Here is a 17,135-nt window from a genome sequence, read left to right on the forward strand (position 1 = left end):
AGCTGGGCTCAATCTTCTCCTGCATGCTGTGCTGCATACAGAAACTATTGGTTTTAACCTCACTGGAGGGGAAACTTTTGTCTAGATTTTATTTACAAAGTCTTGCAGCCAGTTTGCAAGCATTAGATAACGGGAAAAGACCTCAGAGATCATCAAGTCCAGCCTATCACCCGGCACCTCATGACTAACTAAACCATGGCTTCAAGTGCCACATCCAATCCCTTCTTGAACACCTCCAGGGATGGTGACTCCACCACCTCCCTGGGCAGCACATTCCAATGGCTAACAACTCTGTGAAGAACTTTCTCCTCACCTCCAGCCTAAACGTCCCCTGGCACAGCTTGAGACTGTGTCCTCTTGTTCTGGTGCTGGTTGCCTGGGAGAAGAGACCAACCCCCACCTGGCTACAGCCTCCCTTCAGGTAGTAGCCAAGTCCCTCAGGTTTCTTTTCTCCTCCAGGGGAAGCAGGGCTCTCCAGCCTTCCCCCAGGATGGATGTAACCCAGCACAGGCATCTAAGATACCTGGCTGGAAATGTAAAGCTATGTAAGACAGACTTCACCACCCTGACTCTACCAGGCTTCGGCATGACTTGAAGGGAAAGCTCTGTGTGACATTTTGTTGAAGTGCTGTTAGTCACCGCCGCCTTCTGCTTGGGCCAGTATAAATGAGCCATTACTGAACATTTATTTGTTATCATCAAAGCACAATTAAGCCTTTGGGGAGGGCTGCATTTGTAAACAAATGATTAATGACTTGCATTCTTTATTTCCCTTCTTCTTCCATGCCCCAACATGAGTAACATCATCAACTTCTGTAATAGATTTTCATTTTTAATGGAAATACACTTGATCAGTCAAAATGGCTTTTCTATTAAGTGCAAAGCTCTATTTCACTGAGTTCTCTTGAGCTCAGAGAACTGCTGGCATTTCGTAGGAGACTTTAAAAAACAACTTGAGAAACACCACTTATGAGGGTGGTGAGGCACTGGAATGGGTTAACTTATGGCGAATCCAACCCTGGAAATGTTCAAACTCAGGTTGGATGGGGCCTTGAGCAACCTGGTCTAGCAGGAGGTGTCCCTGACTAAGGCAGGGGGGTTGGAAACTTTGCCAGGGGAAGTTTAGGCTCAAGGTGAGGAGAAAGTTCTTCACAGAGAGAGTTGTTAGCCATTGGATTGTGTTGCCCAGGGAGGTGGTGGAGTCACCATCCCTGGAGGTGTTCAAAAAGGGATTGGACATGGCACCTGGTGCCATGGTTTAGTTAGTGATGAGGTGTTGGGTGACAGGTTGGACTTGATGATCTTTGAGGTCTTTTCCAACCTTATTGATTCTATGATTATTAAGGTTCCTTCCAACCCAAAACATTCCATGATTCCATGGTTTTATTGCTTAGATGAGACAGTTCAATTTCTTCAGCAAATGTTGAGGAAGAGTTTCTTCCTTCCCATTCTGCTTTTCTGTAATCTTTTAATGAGATCAGGGTGTTGGCTTATGCTGCCCATTCTCTTTTGTGGTCTCTTCTCCCAAGCAGCCACCAACAGAACAAGAGGACACAGTTTCAAGCTGTGCCAGGGGAGGTTTAGGTTGGATGTTAGGAAGAAGCTCTTCACAGAAAGAGAGATTGGCCATTGGAATGTGCTGCCCAGGGAGGTGGTGGAGTCACCATCACTGGAGGTGTTTAGGAAGAGACTGGATGGGGCACTTGGTGCCATGGTTTAGTTGATTAGATGGTGTTGGGTGATAGGTTGGACTCCATGATCTCAAAGGTCTCTTCCAACCTGGTTATTCTATCCTATCCTATCCTATCCTATCCTATTGTAAATCTTGAGATAGATCTGCTGGAGGAAGATGGAAATGTGACTGGTAACTCCTTGGCTACTTCTGAAGTATGTCAGCAAGGCAGAGGAATGGGTGAATAAAACTCTGACTAAGCTCACATGGGAAAGATAAACTGGTGTTGTGTGTTGGGGAACGAGGGTTAGCTTTGGTTCAGCACAGGCCTAACTCTCAACTGATCTGCACCTTCTGGGGTTTCATGGTGCTGTGTGCTTGTGGACCTGCTGGCTCATGTCTTTCCTAGGTTAGATATTTCTGTATCACTTTGCTTTTCAGAGGGTGAAAAACCCTCTCAGGTTTAACTGGAGGCAGCCATCAAAGGATGTACAGAAAGTTCATGTCAAATCCTGCTGGATGGGCAATGCATTTTGTGTCTGAAGCTGCATTTAAAATGTATTACCTGACTTCAACTACAGAAACTACAGACAGGTAGCAGAAACTGTTGAGGACAGAAATGAAAAGTATTTTGGGCGTGAGGAAGGAGTACTGTGCTGTTAAAAAGAAAAGGGTATTTTCAGCTCCCCTTCTGCAGCTTGTGTCTGTGTTAACAGGCTGCTAACTGCTGTCAACGTGGCAGAAGTGAGGGGACCAGCAGTGATTAGAGTTTTAGGAAAAGAGGGCAATTAGCAAACTCTTTTAAACCATCTTTACATGCAATCAATAGCCTTAATGACCATTGATTTCTCTGTAGCCAGCAGAAGGCACACAGCTGCTATTCCCAGTTACCTTCTAACACTGAATATAAATGTGACAGAAACCACTTGTCCTCTAGCAGCCATTGGTAAATTCTACAGGCACTGGCAAATTTGGTCTATTCTGAGAGCCATGCCATACCCAAGCATAGTTGGAAAGCATCATTTTTACCTAGAAAGGAGGCAAGGCTTAAAGAAAAAACAGCCTATAGAGCCCTAAAATGAGAGTATTTTAGTCCTATGGTGGGTTGCTGCCTAACCTGGTAGAAAAGTAGCTTTGAAACCTGCCCTCCAAGGAATTGCTACCTAAGTTGATGATTTCTCTTGCAAGTGTGCTATTAAATGACTTAGATTCTTAAAGAGTTTACGCACTAGGTTCTTAGCACAGAGATTAAATGGATCTTTAGTTCTTGTGGGTATAGCACTGCAAACATCCATCCTGAGGCTCTGGTAAAGAGAGGAATACAAGGAGATGGAGGAATAGAATAGAATAGAAAGAAAAGAGTACAGTAGAGTAGAGTAGAGTAGAGTAGAGTAGAATAGATCAGGTTGGAAGAGACCTTTGAGATCATAAAGTCCAACCTATCACCCAATACCATCTAATCAACTAAACCATGGCACCAAGCACCCCATCCAGTCTCATCTTAAACACCTCCAGTGATGGTGACTCCACCACCTCCCTGGGCAGCACATTCCAATGGCCAATCACTCTTCCTGTGAAGAACTTGTTCCTAACATCCAGCCGAAACCTCCCCTGGTGCAGCTTGAAACTGTGTCCTCTTGTTCTGGTGCTGGTTGCCTGGGAGAAGAGACCAACCCCCACCTGGCTACAACCTCCCTTCAGGTAGTTGTAGAGAGCAAGAAGGTCTCCCCTGAGCCTCCTCTTCTCCAGGCTAAGCAACCCCAGCTCCCTCTGAAAGTGACTCCAACTTCTTACTGTCTTACCACGTCTGCTGTGGTACTTCTGAAGTTCATGCTGCAGATGAGGAGTCTGGGTTTTGTTTGCAGGCTTTCTCTATGACCTTGAGTGTCTTCTCTGAGCCAGACCTGCAGAGACTGAGCTGGGGTGTTCCCACACCACACCTCTGCCTGCGATGAATCCACAGAGTTGAGGGAGGTGTAATGCAGAGGAGAAGAATGTGTTTGCTATCCCATTTATATCCTGAATATTAGGTTTCTTGGATGTATCACTGTATCTCAGGAGGACTGCAAGTACCTGTAAAGTCTCTGGGTGTAGGCAACTATCATCTTTTTAAGTATGGGTAACGTATCACTCCCTTCCTTTCAGGAAGTGAGAGCAGTATTTGCAACAGCAACTTTTTATGCAACAGCTTAGCAAGTAAAACACTTACTCAGACATGGGGGATTTTTACTGATCCCAGCAGCCCCCTGTTTTTTAATGAATAAAGTATTCCCTGGAGGGAGGAAGGATGGAAAGGGGGGGGAAAAAAAAAAAGAGTAAAAATCCCATTGGCTTAGCTCTAGGATCTGAAACAAATTACTCTCTTTTTTTTTCTTGTATTGGTCTGCCAAGTTTCCTCCTCAGAGTTTCACATATTTTTTTAGGCAGCACTGGTTCTGTCCCAGATCTTATCTCACATATATGTTTCAGGTATCACATTAATACATTAAGGGATTAATTTCATTTTGTACTCAGGTGGTGGGGTTGGGAAAAAAAAAAATCAGCAGAATTGTAATTTCCTCTGCAGTCTTTTGTAATGAGAAAGACTTCAGGAATAGGCAATTTTAAAGTGCATAAACTGTTTCTCCCTCTAGCAAAGAAGTATGCAATTACTGATCAAAGGTTTCTTCTCCACTGCTAATGAACAGGCAGCAGTACAAGCGTCTCCAGCCCCCCAGTGTAGAGGCCACTGATTCATGCCAAATATTCTGCTACTCTCCTGCACCTGTTGGGAGAGGAACTGCCTCCAGGAACAGCCACTCTCTCCTTTCCTGAAGCTTTGAAAAATTCCAAATTGGCTTTCTCCCACTAACTTAAGTTCTCTCTTCACCAGGAGAAACTCCTTCTCCTGGAGGAGGTGGCACTGCAATCTCTCAGCCAGAAGCTGGGGCCACTTCTGAACTCTCTTTTCTCTGCAGGTGACAGATGGGGATGGGAAATCATTTGCTGGAGAGATCCTCCTGTTGGAGGGGAATGAGAACGATCAGCACATATAGCCTGCAACAGGGAGCTGATACCTTTGCTTTGTTATTAGGTTGCATTACTTTATGTTGTTTTGTATGCAGGGGAACTTGGTTTATTTAGGGGTTTTCCATGCTACAGATAGCAACAGGATGGAAGGAAGCCACTGCCAGCTCTGGAGCTCTGCTGCTTGGCCCTCCAAATGTAGTTTTTTCCTTCCCCCCCACCCCCAAAGAAAAGTCCCACTGGGTTCTGCAGGCTGGATGGGAAGATTTTGAGGCAGGTTCCATCAGGAGGGGGGGTTAAACTGGTTTGTCCTGGGATGTGGGAAACTTTGTCCTGGAAATGCGGGAAACTTTGTCCTGGAAATGCGGGATGTGGTTTTGCCTGCTCATTCCCAACCACAGTCTGAGATGGGGAGTGACTCTCCTTGAGTAACCTTGGACTTGGCTTTGCTTTCCCCAGTCCCTGGGGTTTGCATCCCTGGAGGGTGGGTTTTGGGTATTCCTGGGGATGGGGATGTTTGGGGGGGGGAGAGGATGTCCCTGGGGATGAAGGGACAAGGCTGGGGAGAGGCCTTGAGCACAAGCCCTACAAGGATAGGCTGAGGGAGCTGGGGTTGTTTAGCCTGGAGGAGGCTCAGGGGTGAACTCATTGCTGTCTACAACTACCTGAAAGGAGGTTGTAGCCAGGTGGGGGTTGGTCTCTTCTCCCAGGCAACCAGCACCAGAACAAGAGGACACAGTCTCAAGCTGTACCTGGGGAAGTTTAGGCTTGAGGTGAGGAGAAAGTTCTTCACAGAGAGTCATTTGTCATTGGAATGTGCTGCCCAGGGAGGTGGTGGAGTCACCATCCCTGGAGGTGTTCAAAAAGGGATTGGACATGGCACTTGGTGCCACGGTCTAGTCATGAGGTCTGTGGTGACAGGTTGGACTCGATGATCCTCGAGGTCTCTTCCAACCTTAGTGATACTGTGATACTGTGAGGATATTTGGAGTATCCTTGATGGTGGGGATATTTTGGGGTGTCTCTGGAGGTAGGGATACTTGGGGGGTCCCTGGGGATGAAGGTATCTCTGCACAATGAGGGTGGTGCGACAAAGACAAGGAGCAATGGATGTAAGATGCAGTGAGGAGGTTCCACCTCAACACAAGGAGGAACTTCTTTACTGTAAGGGTCACAGAGCACTGGTATAGGCTCCCCAGAGAGGTTGTGGAGTCTCCTTCTCTGGAGACTTTCAAGGCCTGTCTGGATATGTTCCTCTGGGACCTGAGCTAGACTCTATGGTCCTGCTCTGGCAGGGGAGTTGGACTTGATGATCTCTTTGGGTCCATTCCAACCCCTGACATCCTGTGATCCTGTAAGGGGATAAAGGAAGGAAAAACTTAAAGCCAATTGTCTCAGAATGTTTATTTAACTAATTTCAGCTAAAGCTGAGGTATACTGAGTATGACATTAGACATGAATCACACATCCTCTGAAAAGAGAAGTCAAAAAAGGCTTCCAAAATCCTTCACACCTTTCCACAGGTGGCTCTGACACAGAGCCATGGCAGCAATGTTTGTGTGCAGGGATGTTTTAGAGTGAAGAAAGTTACAAGAACTGTTTGTTTGTTTCTTTGGATTTGGTTTGGGTCTATTTTTTTTTAACTAAAGCTGAGTGCTAGATCCTTTCTTATATTATCAATCTCTCTGAGCTACCAAGAGCTGATTGCATTCAACTGCTCAGGCTCTCCTTCAGCTCTTTCAATTTTGCAGTCCAGTGGAATAGATTGTCTCACCACGATAAATTACCCTGCACCATACTCCAGCTTGCTTTTTTTTTTGGGTGAAATTTGCATCCCTCCAAGCAGTGTTCAGTTGCCAGCATGCTATCTCTTTTCTCTGACCCAATTAACTCAAAGGCAATCAATTTAATCCTCAAACAGTTTGCACAGATGATTGCATCCTTCCATCTCCCGCATGTCTTCCCCTGAAAGTTCCCCTGTTGGTGATGCAGGCTGCATGTCAGCCCACATTGCACATTCAGGAGTACCCTGGCCACAACAACCCCATGCAGTGCTACAGGCTGGGGGCAGAGTGGCTGGAGAGCAGCCAGGCAGAAAGGGACCTGGGGGTACTGGTTGAGAGTAGACTGAACATGAGCCATCAGTGTACCCAGGTGGACATGAAGGCCAATGGCATCCTGGCCTGCATCAGGAACAGTGTGGCCAGCAGGAGCAGGGAGGTCATTCTGCCCTGTGCTCAGCACTGGTTAGGCCACACCTTGAGTCCTGTGTCCAGTTCTGGGCCACTGAGTTTAGGAAAGAGGTTGAGTTGCTGGAAGGGGTCCAGAGAAGGGCAACAAAGCTGGGGAGGGGTTTGGAACACAGCCCTGTGAGGAGAGGCTGAGGGAGCTGGGGTGGTTTATCCTGGAGAAGAGGAGGCTCAGGGGAGACCTTATTGCTCTGTGCAACTACCTGAAGGGAGGTTGTAGCCAGGTGGGGATTGGTCTCTTCTGCCAGGCAACCAGCACCAGAACAAGAGGACACAGTCTCAGGCTGCGCCAGGGGAGGTTTAGGCTGGATGTTAGGAAGAAATTCTTCATAGAAATAGAGATTGGCCATTGGAATGTGCTGCCCAGGGAGGTGGTGGAGTCATCATCACTGGAGGTGTTTACAGAGAGACTGGATGAGGTGCTTGGTGCCATGGGTTAGTTGATGAGATGGTGTTGGGTGGTAGGTTCGACTTGATGATCTCAGGGGTCTTTTCCAACCTGGTTAATTCTGTTCTATTCTATAATGCATGCTTCTTCTAGAATGCCCATTCTTCCAGAGAGCTTGTGACAACATCTCAGACAGAAATGAGGTTTGCCTTCATTCCCACGAGCTTAAGTCAGGGTTAAATTCAACCTGTCCCACAGGATTGGCACAGGACCTCTACAAAACCAAAGGTACAGGTTTAATTCTGCTTAAATAATTTTGTTTACAGAATGGCTTCTCACACATCTAGCTACATATTTATGTGGCTGAATCACTGGGGAGAGGGGAGAAAAATAGCTAAGAGAGCTTTTTCCTTTGAGTTGCTAGAAAAATGGTGAGGCATTTCAAGAAGGAAATTTAGTGAGTTTCTGCTCTCTGCAGCAGTACCTCTGAAGGTATGAACCTGCTGTCAGTAGTTAAATGAATAGTGTTCTCAAGCTGAACCTTTCAAAAGGAGTTTGAAAGAAGGAGTTGGTCCAGAGCCAGAAGCAGAGCAGAAAAAAAAGGAAAAGTGCCAGAGAGTGAAAAAGCAGCATGAGACTCAGCAGTGGGTAGTATTGTGGGTAGCATTGAGAATGGTGACATTTATATTGCAGCAGCATTTAAAGGCTGTACTCAAAGGAAAGACCCCTTTAGACAGGTTATGTGAACGGCTAAGTGGCTGGCAAGTGCTGAGAGGTTGACAGAAGAAAGCAAAGTGATGTGCATGGAGGAGGAGGGATGGTTCCAATTAGCTGAGTGGTCTGCTCACAGTCCATTCAATCTTGACCCTCCCATGACAGCTATGTAGATGTGAACTGTTGAACAAAGTACCAGCATTCCCAAAGCAGTGTACTCAGCACTGGTTAGGCCACACACTGGTTAGTCCTGTGTCCAGTTCTGGGTCCCTCAGTGTAGGAAAGATGTTGAGTTGCTGCAACGTGTCTGGAGAAGGGCAACAAGGCTGGTGAGAGGTCTGGAGCACAAGCCCTATGAGGAGAGACTGAGGGAGCTGGGGTTGCTTAGCCTGAAGAGGAGGCTCAGGGGAGACCTTCTTGCTCTCTTCAACTACCTGAAGGGAGGTTGTAGCCAGGTGGGGGGGTCAGAGGGTCCATTTGCTCTGGTTAGATTTTTGAGATCCTCCACTCCTTTGTGTTTATAGTGACCAGGTTTTATTCACATAGCTGGACATTATTCTCTTCTACTGAACAAACTAATCAACAATCATTTGCAAGCCTTGCTACTTGGAGATGAACTCTTACTAAGATTTTGTACAGAATACAGAATCAACCAGCTTGGAAAAGACCTTCGAGATCATCCAGTCCGACCTATCACCCAATACCCTCTAATCAACTAAACCATGGCACCAAGTGCCTCATCCAGGCTGTTCTTAAACACCTCCAATAATGGTGACTCCACCACCTCCCTGGGCAGCACATTCCAGTGGCCAATCTCTACTTCTGTGAAGAATGTCCAGCTAACATCCAGCCTAAACCTCCCCTGGTGCAGCTTGAGACTGTGTCCTCTTGTTCTGTCACAGGTTGACACAGCCTCACTTAAGCTTCCCTATCAATTCTGTCAGTGATGTTGAGGTGGGTGGCTTTGATGATCCTATCTTTCACATCCCTTGGTGCTGTGGGGACAAGCAATGGATTGATTGTCTATGACTGAAAAATGCTTATAGGTAAAATGTCAGGTGAGGTATGGCTGCAACCTGCTGTCCTGAGTGCGCTGAGCACAGGCAGAGCAAAACTATGTCTCGGTAGTTTGTGATAAATTCTTAAGTCATCTTTTTGTTTTCCTGGTAGGTGGAGTATTCTTGCCACTCCATGCTTTTAGTCAAGACTTTGCTAGTGTTGCATAGCCTATCATTACCTAATAAAAGAAGGGTTGCACACCCTGCCATCCTAGGTTAAACAATCATAGAATGATAGAATCAATAAGGTTGGAAGAGCCCTCAGAGATCATGAAGTCCAACCTGTCACCACAGACCTCATGACTAACTAAACCATGGCTTCAAGTGTCCAATCCCCTCTTGAACACCTCCAGGGATGGTGACTCCACCACCTCCCTGGGCAGCACATTCCAGTGGCCAACAACTCTCTCAGTGAAGAGCTTTCTCCTCACCTTCAACCTAAACTTCCCCTGGCACAGCTTGAGACTGCGTCCTCTTGTTCTGGTGCTGGTTGCCTGGGAGAAGAAACCAACCCCCACCTGGCTACAACCTCCTTTCAGGTAGTTGTAGAGAGCAGTAAAGTCTCCCCTGAGAGACCTTGGAGCTTTCGCAGCAATTTACCTGAATCCTTGTACTTCAGCCTGCTTAAAATTCTCACTCAAATTACCATTCTTGACAAAATTAACTTTGATCTCCTCTGAAGACATCAGATAAAGCTGAAGTGTGAGTCTCAAACGATGTGGGTTGGTGTGTCCTTCAGGGAAGTTGGAGAACTAATGCAAAATCACTATCCCTAAAACTTCAGCTCTCATTGTGCAGCTTTTGCTTCCTGATAAAGGCATTCTGCGATGGCCAGCACAGTCTTCATTGGCATTCCAGTCAGTAAGGAGGAAAGTTTGACTATCATTATTTCATTGCCCTCTGGTATCTTACATTTTATTTCTGTGGGTTTATTAATGCCTTCAAGTTGCAATCAGGTCTCCCAGGCAATTCACACTTTCAAATCAAATGGCACTACACTCATGGCTAAGTGATCATCAGAGCATTTTGGCCGGGTTTTAGATAGGAAATCTAGCTGCTAAGATCATCTCATGTCAGAGACTAATAAATCTCCTGATAAATTATTCTTATTTTTCACATAAATATTTCACCATGAAAATTAGTTTAGCTGTGCCTAAAATTGAAAAGAATGAGACATTCAAAAAGGAATTAAAAAAAAAAGGGGGGGGGGGGGGGGGAGGAAAAGACAATCATGCATCGCTGATGTTATAGCTCATCAGAGAGCTTCACTCTCTTGAAACAGGTCTGACTTGTGCATTCGCAGTGATGGGTTTTGTTTGGAGAGAAATGTCTGGAGAACAGGAGAGGCAAGTGCCAGAGAGGACCTCGTGGTGTTGTCTTTACAGAATCTTGTACAAAGGAATGGAATGGAATGGAATGGAATGGAATGGAATGGAATGGAATGGAATGGAATGGAATGGAATGGAATGGAATGGAATGGAATAGAATAGAATAGAATAGAATAGAATAGAATAGAATAGAATAGAATAGAATAGAATAGAATAGGAATAGAATTAACCAGGTTGGAAAAGACCTTTGAGATCATCAAGTCCAACCTATCACCCAACACCATCTAATCAACTAAACCATGGCACCAAGCACCCCATCCAGTCTCCTCCTAAACACCTCCAATGATGTCGACTCCACCACCTCCCTGGGCAGCACATTCCAATGGCCAATCTCTCTTTCTGGGAACAATTTCTTCCTAATATCCAGCCTAAACCTGCCCTGGCACAGCTTGAGACTGTGTCCTCTTGTTCTGGTGCTGGTTGCCTGGGAGAAGAGACCAATCCCCACCTGGCTACAACCTCCTTTCAGGTAGTTGTAGAGAGCAATAAGGTCTCCCCTGAGCCTCCTCTTCTCCAGGCTAAGCAACCCCAGCTCCCTCAGCCTCTCCTCACAGGGCTGTGCTCCCAACCCCTCCCCAGCTTTGTTGCCCTTCTCTGGACAAGTTCCAGCAACTCAATATCTTTCCTAATCTGAGTGGCTCAGAGCTGTACGTAGGTTCTTTCACTGTCATTCACTGAAGTGGTGCCCCAGAGAAGCTGCACCATCCTCAACATTCTCAGGCTGTCCTTACGTGTGGGACAAACACAAATGGAAAGGAGGAATATTTGTGTGCTGTGATGTAGGACTTGGATGAAGTGGTTGGGTGCACTACTTAACCTTTGAGTCTCACAGACCTCCTTTTTGTAGTACATTTGACAGAGCAGATTTTTACCCTTGGAAGAGCCAAGGTCATGGATGCCCACTCAGCTCACCTTGGCTTCTCAAGAGGCTGAAACCTGCTGGTGTCTGTGAGGTGTAGATGCTGGTGTGCAGTTTGGGTGCCAGAACACACACAGTGCCAATTACTGTATTCTTCCACCAGCAGTCTGCTTTTCCTCTGTGTTTTCTTCTCTTTGCTGCTTCCTCTTTCTCTGCCTCCACGTATTCCAGTGGCACTCATGTTCAGCTGCCCCTGCAGAGCTTACCAAGAGATGCTCAAGAGCCTCTAGACATTTTTTCCTGTCTTACATAATATACACATAATTATACATGGTGATATCTATGAAAATGTAATTACACCTTATTAAATTGATTTGCCACATAAACCTGAGTTATGGGATAATGCAAATTGTATAGGAGAAAAAGATTGCCTTTCCAACAGTTTAAAGGGGATTTCAGGACAGCCAGAAAAAAGACCTCAAGCACACAAAGGTGCAACATGTCTCACTTAATTTCTCTTATGGGCAGTGCAGATGCCTGCACTTAAGCTGCCACCCTGGGCCCTCTTGTTAACTTTGATGAATAAAGGAGGGTTTTTGGGGGGGGTTTGTTTGTTTGTTTTAGTTTGGTATTAGTTTTTACTGCTTTAAAGGTCTCTCCATCAGCTACAAAGGGAGCCCAAGGTGATATGTTTAAATACAGGCACCTGAAGTTTCAGGTGACACTCCACCCTCAACTTCTCAAGCGAGAGATGGGGCTGGCATTTTGTTGTCTTGCTTAACTCACTTTCTTATTATTAGGCCAACAACCTTTTTAAAGACTCCCCACCCCCCCCCCCCCCACCCCCCCCCCGACATAAACACGAAGTTTTGAGGTTGTTTCCATTCAGAGGACTCTTTTGTGTCTTGTGAACTGCTGCTGATGGTTTAACCCATGGATAGATGCAAAGACAGGAATGGCTTTCTACTGGTATAGAATCATCATAGAATCAGAGAATCAATAAGGCTGGAAAAGACCTCAGAGATCATCAATTCCAACCTATCACCCAACACCTCAGGACTAACTAAACCATGGCACCAAGTGCCACATTCAATCCCCTCTAGAACACCTCCAGGGATGGTGACTCCACCACCTCCCTGGGCAGCACATTCCAATGGCTCACAACTCTCTCAGTGAAGAACTTTCTCCTCACCTCCAGCCTAAACTTCCCCTGGCACAGCTTCAGACTGTGTCCTGTGTGCTGGTGCTGGCTGCCTGGGAGAAAAGACCAACCCCCTCCTGGCTACAACCTCCCTTCAGGTAGTTGTAGAGAGCAATTAGGTCTCCCCTGAGCCTCCTCTTCTCCAGGCTAAACAACCCCAGCTCCCTCAGCCTCTCCTCACAGGGCTGTGCTCAAGGCCTCTCCCCAGCCTTATTGCTCTTCTCTGGACACGTTCAAGTGTCTCAATATCCTTCTCAAATTGAGGGGCCCGGAACTGGACACAGGACTCAAGGTGTGGCCTAACCAGTGCTGAGTATGTATGAGTGCCTGACCCAAACCCAAGTGACATAAAAATGGAAATCCTCCGAATAGCATCACTAAGATTTAAATGACCCTCATTGTCTCTCTGACCTACAGGAGACTAAAAGTGATGATTACATTGTAAAAACTGGCTTGAGCCCTAGTGAGTGCATGTCCATAATACATACATAAACCACATGCAACATTAGGGAAGGGGAAACATGAAAGGATAATTCACAGACCATTTCTTTCTATATTTCTGGGTTCAAATAATAACTTTCTGCAGGTGTGGCAAAGGATGTATGCTACAAAACACTCCTGTGTGCTTAGTATGGTGACCAGTGCAATATGTAAGGTAAGTTTAGGCTTGAGCTAAGGAGGAACTTCTTCACAGAGAGAGCTGTTAGCCGTCGGAATGTGCTGCCCAGGGAGGTGGTGGAGTCACCATCCCTGGAGGTCTTCAAGAGAGGACTGGATGTGGCACTTGGTGCCATGGTTTATTAGTCATGAGGTGTTGGGTGACAGGTTGGACTTGATGATCTTTGAGGTCTTTTCCAACCTTATTGATTCTATGATTCTATATCTGGTTCATATTTAGATTACAGACTGTTTCAGGTTGGTAGGGTTCTTGAAAGGTCATCTAATCCAACCCTTACCAGTTAATGTGAACATCAACTAGAGCATGCTGCTCTAAAGAGGAGGTTGGGAAGATGATTCAGTGATTATAGAAAAGAATTGTAATGGGATTTAATAGTTCTGTACTGAGGATCCCCAGAGATGCTGTAGCAAAAGCTGAGTGTCAAGTTTGTGTTTTCAGGGAGGAGGACATTGTTGAACACTGGGCAGCAGTCCCCTCATCCCATTACAGTTAGAATAGAATAGAATAGAATAGAATAGAATAGAATAGAATAGAATAGAATAGAATAGAATAGAATAGAATAGAATAGAATAGAATAGAATAGACTAAACCAGGTTGGAAGAGACCTTCAATATCATCACGTCCAACCTATCATCTAACACCACCTAATCAACTAAACCATGGCACCAAGCACCCTGTCAAGTCTCCTCCAACGATGCTGACTCCACCACCTCCCTGGGCAGCACATTCCAATGGGCAATCACTCTCTCTGTGTAAAACTTCCTCCTAACCTCCAGCCTAAACCTCCCCTGGTGCAGCTTGAAACTGTGTCCCCCTTGTTCTGGTACTGGTTGCCTGGGAGAAGAGACCAACCTCTGCCTGTCTACAACCTCCCTTCAGGTAGTTGTAGAGAGCAATAAGGTCACCCCTGAGCCTCTTCTTCTCCAGGCTAAGCAACCCCAGCTCCCTCAGTCTCTCCTCATAGGCCTTGTGCCCCAAGCCCCCCACCAACTTCGTTGCCCTTCTCTGGACACACTCCAGCAAGTCAACATCCTTCCTAGACTGAGGGGCCCAGAACTGGACACAGTACTCGAGTTACTGGGCAACTGCAAGTGATAAAAGTGAAAAATGGGTAAGCAAATAAACTTCAATTTTAATTGCATTCTTTCTAGACAGATACTTACATTTACTTCAGTTTTATTAATACTGTTGCCAAACACAGATGTGTGGTGCAATGTCTTGTCAAATGGGGATGCTGAACCTAATATGTCCTTTTCCTCCCTACATGACCTTCTGCATTGGAATCAACATCAAGATTTTTTATTTACATTTCTCTGCCTTTTTTTATTGTAAAGTCTTGCTCACTAACTTAGTCAATTAGTGGCTGTCATTGTCCACCAAGGCCAAGGAGAGGCTTTTTTAATACCCAACTTACAAAATCATTAACCCTCTTACCTTCTTGTAGCAGCTTAAACACTTGCATATCTTCATTGCACATTCAGTAAGACAACAATAAGTTTCCCAAAGAGAAGCTGAATGAGGGCATGCTGCCAAACTAATTGTTTGGCCAAATACAGGAACAAACATGGGCAAGCCAAGTAATCATCTTAGTCCACACTGGTCCCAAGGAGGGCTCTGTGTTTACAGGGACCTGCATCTTCCAAAGGTAATTTGGAAATGTTTCCTTTTGTGTATTGCAGCAGAAAATAAAATGTAGTCTCCAATTGACTTTCTCCAACTAAGAGGCTTAACACGTTGACAAGTGCTGTAAATGCAGCCTACTTGAGCTGTATATAGAGATAATAAGGGAAATTTCTTGCAAGACATTCTAAAATCAGAAACTTTAATCAAAAGATCAGTGGAGCTCCCTTTGCAGAACAGGTTTGTGTTGGGGTTGGGTTTTGTTTGATTGTTTGTTTGTTTGCTTTGTGGCCAGCAGGAGCAGGGAGGTCATTCTGCCCCTGGACTCAGCACTGGTTAGGCCACACCTCGAGTCCTGTGTCCAGTTATGGGCACCTCAGTTTAGGAAGGAGGTTGACTTGCTGGAACGGTGTCCAGAGAAGGGCAATGGAGTAGTTGAGGGGTTTGGAACACAAGCCCTATGAGGAGAGGCTGAGGGAGCTGGGGTTGCTGGAGAAGAGGAGACTCAGGGGTGACCTTATTGCTTTCTACAACTACCTGAAGGGAGGTTGTAGACAGGCAGAGGTTGGTCTCTTCTCCCAGGCAACCAGCACCAGAACAAGAGGACACAGTCTCAGGCTGTACCTGGCGAGGTTTAAGTTGGATGTTAGGAAGAAGTTCTATACAGAGAGAGTGATTGCCCGTTGGAATGTGCTGCCTGGGGAGTTGGTGGAGTCACCATCATTGGAGGTGTTCAGGAGGAGACTTGATGGGGTGCTTGGTGCCATGGTTTTGTTGTTTAGGTGGGTTGGATTGGTTGATGGGTGGGTTGGACTCGATGATCTTGAAGGTCTCTTCCAACCTGTTTTTTTTCTATGAATTCTATGAATTCTCCAGAATGTGTTATTGTGTCAGAATCATAGAATCAATAAGGTTGGAAAAGACCTCAGAGATCATCAAGTCCAACCTGTCACCCAACACCTCAGGACTAACTAAACCATGGCTTCAAGTGCCACGTCCAACCATTTTTTGAACACCTCCAGGGACTGTGACTCCACCACCCTCCCTGGGCAGCACGTTCCAATGGCCAATTACTCTTTCTAGAAGAACTTTCTCCTCACCTTCAGCCTAAACTTCCCCTGGCACAGCTTGAGACTGTGTCCTCTTGTTCTGCATTAGAATGTTTTTCTAATTAAATGATCGTGGGGAGAACACAGAAGTAACAAGAAAATTGGCACACTTCCTTGATGTGAGCAGGGGAATAGAGATTCAATTTACTACCAGCCCATCACAATGTTCTGAAGAGCTTAGGAAATAATTATTTCCAGAGAAATGTGATTTTTGATTGTTTGTTTGTTTGTTTTGTTCCTGTAAATCTCAGCTTGGCAAATCTGCAGCAAAGTTCCATAACTTTATGTGGCTGTGCACCTGGAAACCAGATAACTCTTACACACTAGTTTCTTTTTGGTAGACAAGACTGGGCATGTAGATTGGTACTCAGGGTGATGAGTAACACTTTATTTCGGTATGCTCCTTAAGAATTCCTGACTCCTCCCCTATTCTTATAAAACTACATCTTTTATAGAGCCAAAATACTTCTCACATTGATGTTCTGTCCCTTCCAAGTGCTGCAAAGCCCTGATGCACTCACCTTTCTGGTTTTCATGTGGTAGTTTTGCTGTCCCTCTTGTCATTCTGTCTTTATTTCACATATTTTTGGCATTCTGATTTCAGGTTCAGTTAACTTTTACTCTGCAGAATAGGGATTTTATATGTACAATGTAAACATACCCCTTACTTTCTTCCTCTGCTAAGGAGTAAACTATACAATAACCATAAGCTTTGCCAAGTGGACTTGGATACAACTATACAGTGTTACACCCTACATAGGTAGGTGATACTCATTTTGTAGATCTTACTGTGTACACAGAACATAGGAAGGACCAAGTCCTGTGTCCAGTTCTGGGCCCCTCAGTTTAGGAAAGATTTTCACTTGCTGGAAGGTGTCCAGAGAAGGGCAAAAAAGCTGGGGGAATGGTTTGGAGCACAGCCCTGTGAGGAGAGGCTGAGGGAGCTGGGGTTGCTTAGCCTGGAGAAGAAGAAGCTCAGGGGAGACCTTATTGCTGTCTACAACTACCTGAAGGGTGGTTGTAGCCAGGTGGGGATTGGTCTCTTCTCCCAGGGCAACCAGCACCAGAACAAGAGGGCACAGTCCTCAAGCTGCACCAGGGGAGGTTTAGGCTGGATGTTAGGAAGAAATTCTTCATAGAAAGAGAGATTGGCCATTGGAATGTGCTGCCCAGGGAGGTGGTGGAGTCATCA

Source organism: Melanerpes formicivorus, unplaced genomic scaffold, assembly GCF_026170545.1.
Source record: "Melanerpes formicivorus ecotype bairdi unplaced genomic scaffold, bMelFor1.0.p_v2 SCAF_1, whole genome shotgun sequence".
Lineage (NCBI taxonomy): Eukaryota > Metazoa > Chordata > Aves > Piciformes > Picidae > Melanerpes > Melanerpes formicivorus.